Source organism: Megascapheus bottae, chromosome 3, assembly GCF_031878675.1.
Source record: "Megascapheus bottae isolate mThoBot1 chromosome 3, mThoBot2.hap1, whole genome shotgun sequence".
Lineage (NCBI taxonomy): Eukaryota > Metazoa > Chordata > Mammalia > Rodentia > Geomyidae > Megascapheus > Megascapheus bottae.
Window position 1 is genome coordinate 13,162,974 of NC_143511.1, and position 6,000 is coordinate 13,168,973.

A 6,000-nucleotide genomic window follows, 5' to 3' on the forward strand; every position below is an offset into this window, starting at 1 on the left:
TCTCACTGGAGTAAGAGGGATTCTTAATATAGTTCTGACTTGCATTTCCCTCATGGCTAAGGATGTCAGACATTTGTCATACATTCACTGAACATTTGTGTTTCATCATTTGAAGAGTGGCTGTGCAATTCATTTATACACTTTTCTCATCTAATTTTTTGGATTATTCATATACTCTAGATATTAACCCTCTGTTGGATGAGTTCTGAAAACATTTTAGAGACAGTTTATAGAATTGTATTCTAAAGATGCTCTAGATCCCTGGGGAGAGGGAAAATCTTTAAGACAGAGCTCACTGAGCAGCAGGTAGATGATCATAGTAGTATAGCCAGGCTCCCGGGAAAGCTGCCCACATCAGCACGTCTGGGCTGCCACAGCTGCTCCACTTCAAAGAACTCTGTCTACTGTCTCACTGTCCATAAGCTTTGCTTCTTCTTGCTTGCCCGCTTTTCTCTGGCCCACAAAAGCTTCATGAAACTTGAATGCTAATAGTGCCTGTAGCCAACCTTCCCAGCCTACCACAGAAATCACAGTTATAAAATAAAAATGGCAAATTAGAGCTCAACAAAATAAAATATTTTCACTTATCAAAAAAACATCATTTTACTACAAGACAGAATAGGAGAGGCCCTGAAACTCACAGGTCCAGGCAGGAACTTCCTCAACAGAGTCTTAGGGGCACAACAGCCTGGAGAGAGACTCGACAAATGGGGCTACTTAAAAATAAAGAATTTCTGCACAGCTAAAGATATAATTACTAAAATAGAATGACAGCCAACCATTTGGGGAAAGATAATTACCAGCAATACATTAGACAAAGGCTTAATATCCCATATATACAGGGAACTCAAAAAACTAATTCCCCCCAAAACCTAACAAACCAATCACTAAATGTTCAGACAACAATAAGGAACACTATTGCACTGCTGGTGGGATTGTAAACTAGTACAACTACTCTGGAAAGCAGTCTGAAGGTTCCTCAAAAAACGAAACACAGACCTTCCCTACAACCCAACCATACCACTCTTGGGCATCCACCCTGAGCAACATGGATCAGGATATAAGGATACCTGTACATCCAAGTTCATTGCAGGACTGCTTACAATAGCCAAGATATGGAAACAACCCAGACGCCCTACTACAGGTGAATGAATTTTAAAATGTGGTAAATATATATATTGGAATTCTAAATAGCCACCTCCAAAAGATAAAATAATGGCATTCCCTGAAAAGTTGATGAAACTAGAGCTAATCACATTGAGTGGGATAAGCCAAGACCAAAGAGACAAAAGTCACATGGTCTCCCTGATATGTGGGTATTAGATCTAAAACTTGACAAGACAAACTAAACAGGACATAAGAGGCCCATGAAACCAAAGGAAAACAGTCTTAGGAGAAAAGCACCAAAGTGTAAGACACAAGCACCTCTTCATAGGTACACAAAATAATATACAGAATCTAAAGAACCCCCCAAGGATAAGTAAATAAAGGACCCCTGCTTAATCTGTCTTATCATTATTAGATGACTATTTTAGAGTGTTTCATATATGGAGTATATACAAACACACCTAAAGGATGATGGGAGGAAGGCACAGAATCAGTGGACAGCAGGTGACAGCAGCAGCTGGACCCATCAGACACCAGACATTGATGAAACTGAACTAAGCAATACAAGGGCAGTGATGGGGGCTGGGGGAGAGAAAGAGCAAGAGAGTGAGAGAGTGAAAGAGCGAGAGAGCAAGAGAGCGAGACCCACGGAAAGGGAAGAAATGTATATAACACCTGACCTAGAAGAAATGGTCTTATTGTCAATGTTCAGAGTTAAACTTTTTTTCTTTGTAAGACCAGAAGTATTTGTATATTTCAATATTTATAAATTTGTAGACTAGAATGATGATGCTAAGTATTATGAAAGTAAAATAATGATAGCGACTTTAGGTACTTGTAACTATGCCACAGTAGTGTGAGATATGTGTAACTACTTAATCTCAATAAAGAAATTTTTAGAGAAAAAATCAAAATGAAGCAAAACAAAATCATCATTATCTGGCCACTGGTAGCTCATGCCTGTAATCCTACTCAGCAGGCTGATATCTGAAGATTACAGTTCAAAGTTAGACCAGGCAGGGAAGTCCAGAAGACTCATCTCTAATTAGCTACTAGAAAACTGGAAGTGGTGCTGTGGCTAAGAGTGGTAGAGCACTAGCCTTGAGCTGATGAGCTCAGAGACAGTACCCAGACCCACAGTTCAAACCACATGACTAACATAAACAAAAACAAATAAAAAACATCATTAGGTCAGGTGTCACTGTCTCATGCCTGTAATCCTAGTTAGTACAAAGACTTTGAATTCAAAGTAAGCCTGGGCTATAAGCTAGGTGGTAACACCTACCCCAATAATTCAAGAACACAATTGAGGATGTCATGCCAAGAGAAAGAGCCACATTGCTGTATGATTCTCCCCACAAGTTGCAGAGACAGGAAGTAGATCAGTGGCTGCCACCAGCTGAGAAGAAAGGGACTGATGAATGCTTTCCTGGTAAATCATGTCAATCACACAACAGTGGCAATCTTCTGAATAGACCCAACACTACCAAAGCATACATACTAAAACCATCCATTTCATGGAACATAAATTACATTTCAATAGCAACACTCAAGAACATGAAAGGCAAGCCACACAGACTGGCTGGCCGTGTTGCCAAGACATATTTCTTCCTGAAGGACCTGTCTCTACAAGGAAGCGAGCGGAAAAACAACAACAAAGCCAATACTCCAATAAAACTAAGCATAACACTTAGAACAGACAATTCCCTTAAGAAATGAGACTGAAAGAAAATGCCTTTTACATAAGATACCTACACACTGGCCAGGAAGCCTTCCACCCACTGACAATCTGGTGAGGTCACCTGCAGGAGAGCTCCTTTGGCTTATCTGAGCTGCACAAACTCCGTGGGGGCTGAGTACGCAGCTGCGGAGGCGCAAGCTGAACCTTAGGAAAGTGGGGCGTGGGATCAGTGGAGACGGAAAAGCACGAAGCCAGGAGCTCTGGGCCCTGCACTCGGCTCCACTGCCAGGCCTTGGCAAGCTCCAGTCCACTGGCCGCCTGGGTGCTCCCCTGCAGGGTGGTGCGATGGCAACTGCAGGATGCTCCTTGGCATTCTGCCTGGGGCGGCCAAGGTTCCTCCACACCCAGAAAATCCCCTAGGGGCGCTGTGGCTGCAAGCAGCAGAGCGCTAGCCTTGTGCAGAAAGACAGCACCAGGCACTGAGTTCAGGCCCCACAACCCACGGAAAAATGTTGTGTGTGGGGGGGGACAGTAGGAAATTAGCTAATATAAAGAATATAAAGTTAAACATAGACGGTATGATCATTGTCAAAAAAGGGACAATTTTAGGCATGTGCTTGAAGGACAATAAGGAATATTAATTTGTGTTACTAGTGATAACGTTCTAGTGTTCGGCATCTGAACAGGAATAGGGATAAAGGATCTGGATATCGTATGAAGAAATAAAAAGCTTTCTTTCCTGTCCATTCACATGCATAATCAGATAGTACCCTGTCCCACTGGTCTTCCCCAGGGCCTACCCATTATCTGCATTCTCTCTGCAGCCTTAAGATTGACACACTGTACAGCCAATGGCATAACTCTTGGCAAAGAGATGGAAGCATGGAATGAGATCATCACACTGGACTTTGTTTAGGTTTTACTTTGATGCTGAGAATGCACAAATTTTTCTAAAGGACCCCAAGCTCCCAGTAGGAAACTCTAGTTGTGAGTCTCTGTACAAGAAGTTATATTCCATGCACAATGAAAGCATTCTGTACGAGTCCATAATGAGCCCTCCAAAATCTGTGACCCTAGTTACATGTCTACTAGGACTCGTTTTTGGATCATCTGTTACAGATGACCCGAAAGAGATCAACGCTAGCTTCACCAAACCCCTGCAGATGAAGAATGACAGCTTCATCCTGATAAGTGAAGTGTACATACTAAACAAAGGTAGATGTTGCATGTTGTCCTCAAGCATGGATGGAAGATAAGAATTTCATACCTGATTACTTCCCTGTGGACATTAGGTGCTCCAATAGCTTCCTATATAGTACAGTGCAGCCATTATGAGATCAGTAAGCCCTCTGAAGAAGGATCATACTGGTCTAGGGAAAAATGGGGTAATAAGACAAACTTTTGTTAAATTGGGTTTTCCCCTCTCTTCATGAGTTCTTTGTCACTCTTAAAGACATTTTTCACACTTTCACCTTTACTTTATCCTGTGTGGCATTCTGAGACCTAACAGCTTGTGTTTTTCTTTTTCTCTAAGCAATATTATCAGTCCAAGCACAGTGAAGAAATATCCAGGGAGGAAAACCACATCTCTTGGAAATAGAGAAATCTCTATGGCAAGACTAAATAATGCTCTTAAGAGTTAACATCACTCAGGGCCACACTTCACACTTCTTGAACAAACAGCTAATTATTAGCATGGGTCCCTTGAAGCCCTTGCTTTGTCCCCTAATTGAAGAAGCAGAAGCTGTTTTCCTGGAGGGGCATGAAAATCTAGTCATGTCTTTCCAGACACCACCAACATTGTAGGCTCACAGAAATCAGTGAAAGGCTCTTGGGCACCAGAGGGGCACCAAGGCTATGAAAGCTGGGTAATGGGTTGGAGCAGGAGATGGAGTTAGTCAGGAATCAGGTTTTCAGTAAATAAGTTCTTTGCATCTGGAAGGCTGTGATATACTGGGAGTGTTATCATTTCTCTGGAGAGAGTTTAGTAATACAAAAATATTTCTAGAATTATAGTTGGCAATCGAGTTAGACCTACACTACGCAATGTGTGAATCACTAGTCCTGGGTAACTATTTCAAACTAAGTTCACATCCCTCAAAATTTAAATCCAGTTCCTCAGTCACACTAGCCAGATTTCCTGTGCCCAATGTGCCACATGTGGCTAATTGCCATACTGGATTCTGAATAGGAAAGGCTAGCACTCTACCACTAGGCCAAACTCCCGGCCCGGCCTCTTTGCTTTTTAAACCCTCTCCTTTGTCTCCTGGCCTCGAGGGGCTCCACTTTCAGACGGGCTTGGGGCTACTCCTCTGGGGCTGCGCGGAGTCCCTGGCCTCCCTTTCCCCCACTCCTTTCCCCTGGCTTCCCCAGGCTGCCCCGCCCCGTCCAGGGTCCAGGGCTGCCCTCCAAAGCTGCCCAGTCAGGGGTGGGCCAAACCTCCAGGGCTCCCACCTTTGGTTCCAGTGCTCGCCCCCGCCAGGGAAACTCCTGTAAAGACGTTCCCTAGGGTAATCGGTTATTTCTGGCCGTTCCCCCCCCCACCCTCAGCCCCCAGTCTCTCAGGGCGCAAGCGCGAATCCTGAGCCAGGTGGGCGGGGCGGGGCGGGGCCCTTGGCCCCTGGTCCTGAGCGGGTCCCAGACCACCGTCTTGGTTCTGGACCAAGCAGCCGGTCGGTCGGCCTGGCCCCCAAGGGTATGACCTCTGATTCCAGTCCCTGCCCCCTCCAGACCTGGATCAGCCAGAAGCTACTCCAAAGTTCCTCTGTAAAATGTATCATCAGGGATTTCTGGCTAAAGCAGTTCCGAGCTCTGGAAGCCTGAACCTGAGTTGAGTGATGGGGGAGAAGAGAGCAGGAGACGATGCTGGCAGTGCACAGAGGCCCGCCTGAGATCAGCCTGACTTCTTGCCCTGGGCTGCCAGGAAACCTGGTCTACATCCTGGCCCCTTGGTCAGGACTTCAGGACACCTGTCAGGCCCTCCTTCAGCCACCCAAATCAAGTTACCAGGAGGCCCTGTCCTGCCCTGATACCACAGCTGACCCTTCGTCTCTCATTCTGGCTTCCCTGAGACTTCATTGAGCCCACAGCCCCTTGCTGGCCCTGGACTTCCCAGGGACCTGAGATGGTTCTCTGCCCCTAGCTCCAGTGGCCTGGAAACCCTGTCTAGGCCCTGGCCCACAGCCTCTTGCCCTTGATTTCCCTGAGAAGTT

At 45.3% G+C, this 6,000-nt stretch overlaps 1 long non-coding RNA gene across 3 annotated transcripts in view; it reads right to left on the reverse strand.

Moving 5' to 3' along the window:
* LOC150064965 (uncharacterized) overlaps positions 1 to 5,328 on the reverse strand; it is a 66,510-nt gene extending 61,182 nt beyond the window's left edge. For all 3 annotated transcript variants that reach the window (XR_016534866.1, XR_016534868.1, XR_016534867.1), the window contains exons 1-2: positions 5,243 to 5,328; positions 4,056 to 4,158 (exon numbers count right to left, since the gene is read on the reverse strand). This is a non-coding gene — a long non-coding RNA (uncharacterized LOC150064965). The remainder of the gene's footprint in view (positions 1 to 4,055; positions 4,159 to 5,242) is intronic.
* Between the last annotated feature and the right edge of the window lie 672 nt (positions 5,329 to 6,000).